The sequence below is a fragment of the Podarcis filfolensis genome (genome assembly GCF_964270895.1).
Source record: "Podarcis filfolensis genome assembly, chromosome: 3".
NCBI classification, from domain to species: Eukaryota; Metazoa; Chordata; class Lepidosauria; order Squamata; family Lacertidae; genus Podarcis; species Podarcis filfolensis.
Window position 1 is genome coordinate 32660173 of NC_139606.1, and position 13568 is coordinate 32673740.

General features: G+C 43.9%; 1 long non-coding RNA gene across 1 annotated transcript; it reads right to left on the reverse strand.

Moving 5' to 3' along the window:
* Positions 1–11682: 11682 nt before the first annotated feature.
* LOC310758981 lies at positions 11683–12426 on the reverse strand. Its single transcript, XR_014546148.1, has 2 exons — positions 12044–12426; positions 11683–11872 (listed from the first exon to the last, which is right to left on the reverse strand). It is a non-coding gene; the product is annotated as an uncharacterized lncRNA (long non-coding RNA).
* Positions 12427–13568: the final 1142 nt, after the last annotated feature.

A 13568-nucleotide genomic window follows, 5' to 3' on the forward strand; every position in this document is an offset into this window, starting at 1 on the left:
AAGGAAGAACTGAGAAAACTCCTTGTGAAAGATCACACTCTGTTTCAGGCAATACAAAGTGTGTGTGTGTGTGTGTGTGTGTGTGTGTGTGTGTGTGTGTACATCATACCCTCCAACATCTCTCCAATGAAAATATAGACATCCAAGTCTATTATTATTATTATTATTATTATTATTATTATTATTATTATTCCCCGCCCATCTAACCAGGTTGCCCCAGACACCCTGGGTGGCTTCCAATATGTATAAAAACATAATAAAACATTAAACATTTAAAAACTTCCCTAGACAGGGCTGCCTTCAGGTATCTTCTAAAGGTTATCTACTTATCTCCCTGGCCCGGTGTGTGTGTGTGTGTGTGTGTGTGTGTGTGTCGCATAACTCCATACCTTCCAACATTTCTCATTTGAAAATAGGGATGTCCTACCATACCCTCCAATATTTCTCTGGGGAAAATAGGGACGTCCTAAGGAAAAGTGGGACATTCTGGGATCAAATCAGAAATGTGAATGGCCTCTGTAAATCCAGGACTGACCCTGGAAAGTAGGGACACTTGGAAGGTCTGGCACACATAGTATTGTTTCTTTAAAAAAATATAATCCCTCCTTGCAGCCGATTAAGCATCGCCAGAGTGACTCACAGCAATATGTAACTTTATATTCACAAAAGCAAACAAACAAAGCAGTGAAAGAACTGGGAAGGCTCTTTGATCCATAACATGTCTAGGTAGGGGTTGGTAAGATTCCTTGCTTGAAATCCTGCAAAGAAATCCTGCAAAGCCACTGTAGACACTACTGATGGTCTGATTCTGTGTAAGGAAGCTTCCTGTGTTCTCAGTGCAGCATTCTAGAATGCAACAGGAGCAACAAAGGGACGACCTTTTATGTGACAGGGGGCAGAGACACTGAGAAAGTATTTTTTATTAGAAATGTTTATGATGTTCCCCTGGTAAAGACATAAATCAGTCTTTTTGTAGACCATCACTGTGCTTCTGAACAGAGTAAACGTGTTATTTGGAATGTGATTAAAAACATGGTTTGTCTCAGATGATGTTCTGAATATCTCACTGCTGGAAACACCCCCACTGTAACATTCATATAAACTGCCCATCGAGTATGAAAAGTTAATGTGTGTTGTTTCACAGTGCGTTCCTTTCAAAAATGCATATGAGCAACCAGTGGGTTTTGTGTGCTTGTTCAGGCAGCTTCAAGCAGTACCAGAAGGACTGGCCCTTTGGAGACAAGACCTTTTCTCAAGCAGAGCTTTCCTTGTAATTTACTTACCTATCTATTTTTTTTAATGAGGAATATAGATCGGGTGGCCAGTTCTACAAAAAAGGGGATTTGCATTGTTAAGAACATGGACAGAAGAGGATGCAAATTTGCATAAAATACTGCATACAGTGCAGCAGAGATGTAAATTGAGAAACAATTACTGTCATTTAAATAGAAGTGCAATAAATCTATACCATAATGGGGAAGACATCAGGTGACTTGCAGGCTTGCTCAAACTGACCTGGCACTGCTCACGGTTGCTGGTCAAATTCAAGGCTTCTGATCTCCCTTTGTATGGTTCCTTATTGCAAACCAGACATGGACAGGCCAGTCCTCAGATAGATATTTTCAAAACAGAAGACTGTAGAGTCATACCTTGGAAGCCAAACGCCTTGGCACTCGGTACATTTTGGCTCATGAACACCGCAAACCTGGAACTGAGTGTTCCTGTTTCCAAATGTTTTTTGGAAGCCGAACGTCCAGCGCAGCTTCCTATTGGCTGCAGGAGCTTCCTGTAGCCAATCGGAAGCCATGCCTTCATTTCCAAACATTTTGGAAGTCAAATGGACTTCTGGAAAGGATTCCATTTGGCTTCCAAGGTACGACTGTACAGTAAGACACACAACCACCTTAAATATAGAATGGTGTGGAAGTAGGGGCATTGTGTACCCAAAGTTGCCAAAAATCTTTTTAATAACTTTAAGAAAATATTCCTTTCCCCCAACCCCCGCCAAAAAATGTATATAAGTTTGGTTTCCTATAGTGCATCCAAATCTATGGATTTATTCCAGCCCATGTTTTATAGGTAGCGGTTGGACCTCACCAGGCAAATCATGAAGCATTCAGCTAGGCCTAATTCTGTTATTTCGGTTTGTAGCAGCTGTTTAAAATGGGAGGGGGCCCTTTTGTAGTTTGCAGTTACCGCCTTTTCCTGCAGCTTCCTGCCCCTGCATCCTATCATATACCAGGGGAGTAAGATGTGTCTGCAAACATCCTGTAATATTTACTGTTATTAAAATAATGTTGATATGCCATGTTACTTTTTTCTTTCTGGAATAAGCAACATATTCAAAGCGAGAAGGTACAAAGCTGGGAGCTGGGTAGCTTGAAAGTCTAGTGAATGCAAAGTTGCTCAAGGGTAGTTTCCAGCTCAATTCTTGTGTCTAACCCTGTAAGGCTACATTCCTAGGCAGACTGGACTTGGGACAAATCGTCATCAAACCCAAAGAGGCTTACTGCCAAACTAAGGCACTAACAGCCTACTGAAAGTTCACTTCATGCATCTGTCCCAAGTGGTCTTGAGTCCGCTAAAACCTATGCCGCAATAAATGTGTTGGCCTTTAAGCATCCACAAAATTCTCTGTTGTTTTCAGTAACAGTCTGTATGTGTTGATCCTCAAAAGAAAGTTATTTTCTGTTCATGTGATATCAGGGCATGGGCTGAGGGGGATTCAGAGGCCGTATCAAGCGTAGAAAGGAATATTTTTGTGGCTGCTAAAGATAGGTCACTCTGTGGAGATAAAGTAAGAATGTGGAGAACTATTACTTCAAAGGATATCTTAATACTACTACATTTCCTATTAGTACTCTTATTCTTAAAGTTTACATATGGAAATATTTGAATGGACAATACTGAAAGAAAACAATAATACTGATATTCAACAAGGTTGGAAAACCAGAAATATCTTAGGCTATGTACACCACGCATTTCAAACACATTTCAAGCACATGTCTTCCCCCAGATAATCCTAGGAAGTGTAGTTTGTCAGGGTGCTGGGAATTGTAGCTCTGTGATGGTTAAATGACAGTTTCCAGTATTCTTTGGGCAAAGCCAGGTGTTTTAAATGCATGGCGTGCACACAACTGCAATGTCTAATTATATCAAAGGGTGTCCTAAATGTGATGCAATAAATGATTCCTTTATTTCATTCTGGGTATTTGTAGCTGAAAGTTTTGTAGGATAGAAAAAACAGCACGTGCGCACACACGTAATAATAGAAAATCGATAGGGTTTGTAATTTAATGTTTGGTCGGAAGTATAGATGAGAATATCAAGTAACCAAGAGCAGTGAGCTATGACGAGATTTCCTTTACAAAGTAAGACCTCCAGTTGTCTGCATCTCAGACCTCCTAGTTCCTCAGAGTAACCCAAAAGATATGGTATACGGCATTATGCATTCTTTCAGGGTTTCTACAATTTGGGGGGGGGCAGGGAGGACGCTCTCCTTACAATAATAGGGAAATTGAGACCTCTAGAAAATTTGCAGGGAAATGCTTGCAGGGGAAGTTGTATACTTTTAAAGATGATTTCACTTAATCATTTCTGACCAATGTTTTACAAACGCAATGTTTTAACAAACGCTTTATAGAACATTCTGGGATTTAATCAGAAACTGGGACGGCTTCTGTAAATCTGGGACTGTCTCTGGAAAACAGGGACACTTGGAAGGTCTGGCATTTTAAAAATCACTGGAGAGGAAGATGTTATTCATTCCTGTAGGCTAGCTAGAGGCCTTCACTGTAGAGCAGTCTATACATTGCATGTGTGTATATGGGAATAAATAAATACTGGTATCTACTAGAATGGTTGCAGGTTTCTCTCTCTTTCGTAGTGAAAAGAAAAAGTCCTCTAGATCTGGCTCAGGGACTGCATCACTCCATTGCCTCCATCATTTCTTCCTTAGGGGCATCCTAAGGAAAAGCTGGGACGCGGGTGGCACTGTGGGTTAAACCACAGAGCCTAGGACTTGTTGATCAGAAGGTTGGCGGTTCGAATCCCCGCAGTGGGGTGAGCTCCTGTTGCTCAGTCCCTGCTCCTGCCAACCTAGCAGTTCGAAAGCATGTCAAAGTGCAAGTAGATAAATAGGTACCGCTCCGGCGGGAAGGCAAACGGCATTTCCGTGGGCTGCTCTGGTTTGCCAGAAGCGGCTTAGTCATGTTAGAAGCTGGCCATATGACCTGGAAGCTGTACGCCGGCTTCCTTGGCCAGTAAAGCGAAATGAGCGCCGCAACCCCAGAGTCGGCCACGACTGGATCTAATGGTCAGGGGTCCCTTTACCTTTAAGGAAAAGCAGGACATTCCGGGATCAACTCAGAAACCTTCTGTAAATCCAGAACCTTCCCTGGAAAATAGGGACCCTTGGGGGGTCTGTAGTAGCCAATTAGAAAAGTTTCCGAAGTCAGCAATGGGTGCATGAGGGCACTGAAAGCAGGTCAAGTAGACAGCTTCCATTCCCTGTTCTCCGAATCAGTAATTCCCATCTACTGGATGAATCCACCACTCTATATTTGTGAGCTCAGAGAGGCATGGTGCTAGGTTTATTTCCTACCTCCTCTCTCTGCCATTTTATCCACAGTAAAGGTAAAGTTAAAAGACCCCTGGACGGTTAAGTCCAGTCGAATTTGACTATGGGGTGCAGCGCTCATCTCCGCTTCCAGGCCGAGGGAGCCGGCGTCTGTCCGCAGACAGTTTTCCAGGTCATGTGGCCAGCAATGGAACACCGTGACCGAAGCCAGAATGCATGGAAATGCTGTTTACCTTCCTGCCATAGTGGTGCCTATTTATCTACTTGCACTGGTGTGCTTTCGAACTGCTAGGTTGGCAAAAGCTGGGACAGAGCAACGGGAGCTCAGCCCGTCGTGCGGATTCGAACCGCTCAGCTTACAATCTGCAAGCCCAAGAGGCTCGGTGGCATCAATAGTGTCATCATTTTAAGTTAGGGATGAACTGCAACAAGAGATAGGTGTAGGGGGAGAAACTGGTACTCAGGAAAGAGTTCTGTCCTTGCACCCAGGCTGGCTGGGAACGAGAGAGGGTTGAGATGCTCTGGGAGGCAGTATTAATTGTGTTATTTTGTACAATGTCAGCTGGAGAGACTTCTAGTAGCCAATTCAGAGAAGTTTCAATGAAATCCAAAAACCTAATGTGGCCCAGGTATAAAAAGTTTAGGGAACTTTGCTCTGAGATTGGCTTGCTAACATCTTCTTATGCCCCCCGCCCCCAAGATGGCTGTCTAGTGGGTGATTCGTCGATAAACAAAACTAGTTAGAACAAGTACTGTGGGTGGAGGATGAATGGTTGAGGAAGTGATCTGCATCCCTAGTTATGCAGCCTAGCTATGTGCAGGCATTTGTAGGCATTTAGTCCGCAGGGCTTCTGAAAGGATATAAATAAACAAGTTGTTAACAGTATCAGCAGTCTCTGATGTCTACCCGCCCAATGGCCTGTAATACTTCGAATAGCTAACTCCTGCTATGTAGCATACATTGATATTTTTTCAGAGGGTGTTGGATGCATGAGAAATGTCAGCTCTGCGTCTATTTAAAGCTCTGAATCATATCTGAAGCAGTGAATCATTTAGAGAAAGTTCAGCAAAATAATTTAATATCGCTCAATATCCATTTTGATTCAGAGTGGTGTGGATCTCCTGTTTTTATCAAGGAAAAAATAATAGTTATAGCAATTTATAATGAAGTGGGGGAAAGGGTTTTTTTTGTTGGTTTTGATTACAAATTTCTTTTAATTAAAAAGGTTATTATATTTTTTTCTTCTTTTCGTCCTCCTCCTCCCTCTTCTTGTGATAACAGGGTCTTTTTTTCAATTCTGCTATCAATTTTTAGCCAAGAAAATTACCGCAATTAATTTTATGGCACCCAAATCACTCTTGTTTTGTTTTTGTTTTTTTAACGTCAACTTTATTTCCATAAAATAAAATTCATTATTTAAAGAATTTTATAAGCATTTTTTAATTTGACTTAAGTTCATATAGGTGCAATCAAAATTTCTGATTTGTACTCCAAAGTGTTTGTATGGAAGCAGTTTGATTGCACTCAACTGCTGAGGTCTAGTCTGTATGTATATATGCGTCGGCAACTGAAGCCTATTCTCGTTCCAATTGTGGTAATGGTAACCTATGACTGCTGCATTCAAGTTCAACACAATGTCTACTAGACACATTGATACCTTGGGACCTTCTGCATGCACCACAAATGCTTAGCCACTGAGCTATGTCCCTTCCCCAAGTGAGGGACCCCTTCCACTATCTGGGATCAGACTTCGGTCAAGATGGCGACCGGGCAGCTAGCTCTGAAGCGATGTAGAAACGCAATTTTCACTGAGTTTAATTGAGTTTTAATGGGTTTTAATTTCTTTTAGAACAATTATTTTATCAACAACTTATGTTTTGGAGCTGTAATGCCAACAGCAATTAAGTTTTAATGAACTCTACCGTGCTATCGGATGATGCAGTGTTTTCAGAGCGAAGGCAAGCCACTGGGCGCATAAATCTCAAAGGTGCCGGCCGTTGCTGCGAGAGATAAGGAAGCTGTTTCTCTCCCTTTTTTTCTCTCCCCTGCTGACTTTGAACTGTAGATAGTACACAGCTGACTGTTATCGTCCGCCTACAAACAAAGTACAAGCCTGTTCAATCGACTGCCTGCTTGTTTGGGAGTAGGGAGAGGTATATAAGATACTGTATTTACTCGAATGTAATGCACACACCCTTTTTGGCCAAATTACATCTCAAAAATTAGGGTGCGCATTAGATTGGACGTCGCACTAGATTTAATTGCAAACTTGAAAAACACCGCTGACATAGCAGATACTTTTCTGGTTTCCAGCTTCTGAAAACTGAGGAGCGCATTAGATACGACGGTTCATTAGATTCACGTAAATATGGTACTTTGTAATGGTGGTCACCCATCTTCAGTCACAGCGTTTGCAAGTGAATAGAGCCTGCTTGAGTGGTCAGCAGAGACTACCTAGAATCACCATGAGTGGCTATTACTTGTATGCTATGAGTCATGTGCCATGCTTTGCTACTCTTGTTGATCTCATGATTGGCTCTATTGAGAATAAGGCTGTGTAGAGTTTGATTAATGACTCCATGGCGAATTTGAATCCACTCTTTTGGGCCAAGAGAAGCAAGTTCAGGAACAACTGGTTTCTCCCGTTTCCAGAAGACTCCAGTTAAGGAGATTAAGGATTAGATGAAAGTCACAAAATCGCTTTCCCACCTCTTCCCCAATTTGGATGTGCAGATTGTTTAGGGTTATCAAAAACTACAGAGGCTTTAAATATCACATTGCCGGGGTAAGATGGGGCTTATCCGCAAATTTCCTCATCAGATACACATTGAGCCGAAAGAACTGATTTCCCGGCACCTGTCCTCCAGTTAAGATATATCATGTGATTTGTAAAAAATATGCTGCTTACTTGTCTGTTGCAAAAGTAGCACTGTTCACCCAACTGACATTAAAATTAGTCAAAACAAACAAATGAAAACTAGAAAGGACCCCGGAGATCAAAGATAAGCACAGCATGCTGCCTTGGGAGACAGGTGTAGACGGCTTCTCACCTGCATTTTGATTTCTGCTTTGGAAGAGGTTGAAATTCATAGGTTGTCAAGGAGAAAGAGGGCTTGCTCATCTTCTAGTCTCCAGCCCTCAAAATTGCAAATCAGTTAGGCTAATGCAAAGAGCACTTCTTCTTCTCGTCTTGCTAGATCTCGGGCTGACTCAACTTTCTAAAATGGCACACATTCCCCCAAAGAACCTACAGTATGTAATCCTTCGGGCAAATGTCCAATAATACCTTTAGCAGCAATAGTACTAAAGAGATGCTTCGTGCAGAATTGGCAAAAGAAACTGCAGCACCTCAAATGAAGACAAGTGCTTGCAATATGCAGGAGGGTCAAGAAAAGTCTGCTCTAAAGAGATCAGAACCAAAGCTGGAAACATCCTAGGAGGCTTCTAGGCGTGAGAGCCGTCCGATTGCTGCTTCTGAAGAAACCAGTGAACCTGGATCTCGGGGTACCTCAACTTCTAGAATTGCAGACACTCCCCAAAAGAAACTACGCATTCATTTAGCCAAAGGTCCAATACCAATAGCTGCCATCAGTACTAAAGAGAGGTTTCGTGCAGAATGGCAAGAAGAAACAGCAGCACCCCAAATAAAGACAATTGCTGCAATATATAGGAGAATAGTTAAAGCTATGGTTTTCCCGTATAGTTAAAGCTATGGTTTTCCCAGTAGCGATGTACGGAAGTGAGAGCTGGACCATAAAGAAGGTTGATCACCGAAGAATTGATGCTTTTGAATTATGGTGCTGGAGGAGACTCTTGAGAGTCCCATGGACTGCAAGAAGATCAAACATTTCCATTCTTAAGGAAATCAGCCCTGACTGCTCACTAGAAGGACAGATCCTGAAGCTGAGGCTCCAATACTTTGGCCACCTCATGAGAAGAGAAGACTCCCTGGAAAAGACCCTGATGTTGGTAAAGATGGAGGGCACAAGGAGAAGGGGACGACAGAGGACGAGATGGTTGGACAGTGTCCTCAAAGCTACAAACATGAGTCTGACCAAACTGCGGGAGACAGTGGAAGGCAGAAGTGCCTGGCGTGCTCTAGTCCATGGGGTCATGAAGAGTCGGACACGACTAAATGACCAAACAACAACAATAGGAGAATCAGGAAGAATCTGCTCTAAAGAGATCAGAACCAAAGTGTACTGAACTGGCAGGGCAACGGAGAGGAGGAAGAGGATACCAGCGAGGGCTGTCGCCAGGAGTGGGATGCGTCCGGGCAAGCTGGGGGTGGGAAAGAGAGGCTGGTGCAGGAAGTACTCTTGGGTTGACGGAGGATGATGCGGGGATGGGGGTTAGTGCACAGGAACCAGAGCAGCAGGACCCATTGCCTAAGCCAGAGGGGCCCCTCTTTCCACAAATACAGCAAGCTCTGAGCCATAGGAAGCAGTGGGTGGGGCACTCCAGGAGGCTGGGGCAAGCAAGGGCCCAGAGTCCACCTCACTAGTTGGCCAGGTGGGGTTCACTAGCTCTTGAGAGGAGGGGTGTGATTCCTCAGCTGGAGTAGGCTTTGAACAGGTGAGGGTCACATGCCTCATCAAGCCCAGTGCTGCCATCAGCAGACAAACTATGAAAGGGAAGCAGAGCTGTGTCTGCTCAACTGCCCATGTTGATGGACCTCAGTTTGGATGCTCTAGGATCTCCGTGGGACTGTGCTTCCTTTGGAGTTTGGGCACATGGATTAACCCAAGGACGAGGGACTTGACAAAGTGACTTAAGTATGCCAGGGGTTCAGGACACAAAACATCTCTTGGAGGTTTCTAGGCATGGGAGCTGTCGGATTGCTGCTTCTGAAGAAACAACTGAACCTGGGTTGTCAATGAGAAAGAGTACTCAGTCATCTTCTAGTCTCCAGCCTCCAAAATCGCAAACGGATCAGGATAATGCAAAGGACGCCGCTTCTTCTTGTCTTACTAGATCTTGGGCTGCCTCAACTTCTAAAATTGTTCTCCCAAACAACCTATGTAGTCCTTTAGCCAAAGGTCCAATAGTACCTTTAGAATCAACAGTAGCAGTCTGTACTCATAAGGAGCTTCACGCAGAACTGCAAAAGGAAGCAGCGGCACCCCAAATGAAGACAAGTGCTTACAATATGCAGGAGGGTCACGAAGAGTCCACTATAAAGAGATCAGAACCAAAGGTGGAAGCGATCTAGGAGGTTTCTAGGCATGAGAGATGTCAGATTGCTGTTTCTGAAGAAACTGCTGAACTTGGGCCAAATATAACTCCAGATAGATGCTCTTGAGGAAGAAAAAATGGTTAGAGAACCGAAAACAGGAGGCAGAACAAAAACAGATCTCGAGGAGGTAGGAAAGCAGAACTTGGGAGACGAAGTTGGAGAGAGAGGATCTCCTTTCCAAACTGGTACAGGCTTGAGAGATGGAACAAAGAAGAGGTTGTGAGAGGACCACAAGGCGAAGATGTGCCCCAAGGTCCTGCAGCAGAAAGGGCCCACCTGAGTTTTGAAGTTGGCCCAGCTGAATTTTGAAGCTGGAAGTTCTTGAAGGGCTATTCCACAACACTGTTACTTTTTCTCTGTAATTTGTTTTTCGGGATGTCTACAACTTCTTGTATAAGAAGAAGAAGAAGAAGAGGAAGAAGAGGAAGAAGAGGAAGAAGAAGAAGAAGAAGAAGAGGAAGAAGGAGGAGGAGGAGGAGGTATGATTTGACTTGCAGAAGCTTCTGAGGCTTGGTAGAGCTTCTAAGGTTTCTTCCATGTGCTCAGATTGTATTCACCTCTGTACTGTTTTATTTTTCTCTTCCATTCCCTTATAGACAGGAAGGGGGGGGGACCTCACATGAACTGAATATGCCTCATTTTGCTGTATTTTCAGCCTGTGATGAAACTTTATTTTCCACCTTAAAATGGTGAGATTAACAGTAGCATATCCAATTCCATGGATGGAATGTGAAGCCCAGACATATTTCTACACATCCAGCCCTGCAGCCTTAACCACATATAACACTCTCATTGATGTTTTGAGGCTTGCAGGAGACCAGGGTGCAATTAGGGAGGAGAGCTTTATGCATGTGGGGGTAAGGCAAGTCCATTTTAGACTTTCCCCCCTCCATAAACACACCTTTCTTACTTCAGGCTGTTTTTCCTTACCACCTGAGAAACTGAAGATGGGAAATGCTTATTCAAATTTCTGTAAACTGACTGCACATTATTTTCCCTTCCATGAATTTTCTGTGCACTTTTCTGAGGTAGGTTTAAATTTTCAGTGTCTACAGGCAGTTCATAAAATCGTAAAGGACAGCACCAAAAGTACTGCTGGATTTCCTACTTTCCTAACCCCCCAAAAATCCTTTGATGGTGGTTGGTTTTTTGTTTTGTTTTTCTCTAAAGTAGATATATTGAGCACTTTAACTGCACAAATCCAAATTTCCACTTAAATCCCTCCCACAACATAAAGTCTGGAGGCAACCTATGGTTTACCACAGGCATAGGCAAACTCGGCCCTCCAGATGTTTTGGGACTATAACTCCCATCATCCCTAGCTAACAGGACCAGTGATCAGGGATGATGGGAGTTGTAGTCCCAAAACATCTGGAGGGCCGAGTTTGCCTATGCCTGGTTTAGCAGCTTCAGAACAAAGCCAATGAAACCAACATTAAACCATGATTTTAATATTGGGGCTTGTTCTGAAGCTAGCAACCATAGTTTCCCAGTTTGGGCAAAACTGAGAAACTGTGGTTAGTTGAAGAATTTCTAGCTTGTTTGCTCATACCACAAAGGGAGGGCCGATGGGGCTGGGTTATGTAGGCAAAATACCTAATTGAACAGGCTCAGTTTCCCTCATTCATTGGAATCCGAAATTCAGGATAAGAGCAGAACCAATCGCACCGAGGCATGGACATTTTTCTACAGCTATGTCACTGAACCCATAACAGGGATACTTCATGTCTCAGTCTGGTATCTCTGGTACGTCTTCTGAATCGGAATGGGTGTGAGAAGGCGACACATCCCGGAAGTCCTCTCGCTGTATTAAATTCTCTAGCACCTGGCCACAAAAAACTGCAACACTGATTATTCCAGCTGATGTATGGATTGACTGATTTTTATTTCAACGGAGCTGCTGGAGAAATACCCCGCTAGATATTTGCTAGAGAAGCAGCCTTCTGGCAAGTTGTCCCCCTCCAACCATCTCGTAGCCACGGACACCCGCGTTTTCTTTCGCCCTCGCCGGCGTCCCCAATAGAATGAGAATGCGACGTTCGCGGGAGCCTTTGTACTAGAAAAGGAAATGGCAGCAGACCCCCTTGACAATGAGCTCCAGTTCCAACCGAGCACAGCCTGCCCCATAAAACCCCCACACAGAAGCTCCTCCAGTTCCCCGCGTTACTCATTATGCATCCCCGGTGATCGTGCCGCCGATGCGGAAGGGGCAACTGTGAAGGCTCACATTGATTCCCCTTTTCATAGGAGAGGAGATTGTTGGCGGAAGATCACTGCTAGCAGTCCCCCGCGACAGATTTTTTTCCAGCGCGTTGCAGGCAGGTTGGCCGGCTGCCTGACAATCGGCTGTTGAGTGACATATTTTGGGCAGAGCCGTGGCAAAATGGGAGCCATGTGGCTGATGTTAGTAAACATTATCCCGCACAGACTGGCAGGACACCGTCAGCAGCGGGAGGGTGAATGGCTGGCAGGCTGCGTGAACTGGACACACAGGCAGCTAAGCACTACCTAGGAGACGCAAGCCAAGGCCTACAATCTAGCAGCTGCTGCGGTTGCCAGGGCAACTAGAGACGAGGGAACAATGAGCTGGAAATCCAGCATGCAAGCTTTTATTGAAAGGTTTTCCCGCTACCCAGCCCAAGCAAGGTCACACTCCCAACCCCCCCCCCCACGTTAAAAAAACGTTTTCGGGTGGCGGCAGTTCACTGTTGTTGTTTTGGTTATTGTTGCTGCATGGCTCAATGGAGATATAGATATAAAGCGCAAGAAGCAATAGTGTACAGAGCCATTTCCTTTTCAATGAACGGTGTGTGCAACTGGCGACGTGCTTTCAGTCCGTGTGTAGACTATACAAATGATAGGCTCACATACAGATCTCCTGCCTTTATATCCATTCCATCATAGTAGGGTGAAGAAAACATGCACGGCGGAAAAAAAGAATGAATTCATCTGAGAGGATACGTTTTCAAGCAGGAAAACAAAACGATTCTCTTCCCGGGGGGCGGGGATTACCCCTCGCTTCTCCTTCACACCACAAGTACTAGGCATACAAATCAACCTAGCCATGCAAAATATAGTCTTATTACTTTAAAAAATGTAGTCTGTAGCAGAAGGTGCAAAGGGTTTTTCAAAATTCATGTTTCGCTCTAGTTATTTCCCCTGCATTTTTCAGTGTATTAGCGCCTTGTTTCCAAATTAAGATCAGTTTGGCTGCTCTTTTAATTACTGTAGTAAAATCATTTCACAGGGGACCAGGTATTCTGCCATTTCACTTACAAACCCAGCTAATAACCTCCCTCCAGATTTTTTGGGTTACAGTGCGCCCTAGCCAGGGGTGGAAGAAAGCGAACGCTTGTTTGCCTGAACCATTAACCAACCGTGCCAAAAACGAACAGGTAGTTTTTGTTACTACCTGCCTCCCTACATATCGCTGTTATTTGTGGGATAAAAAGAATAGGGGAGGGGGAACCCTTTTCTAAATCTTTCCTACTTTGTCACAGACAGACAACCAGGCTAGCGGCTATTTCCAACCCTAAATTGAAGGCTTTATGTGCTGGGCCCAGTTTGTAAGGTTGGTAATGAAGAAACATTGAGCATGCGGCCGTGCGTGGACATTTGTACCCTATATTCTTGCAATTAATCTGCCTCAAGGAAGTGGGGCAAAGATAATAAGTAGTAGGTTATTATACTCAACACACACAGTACTGCGAGAATAAGTATTTTGGATTTTTTTACTATGAAAAACCTAGCAT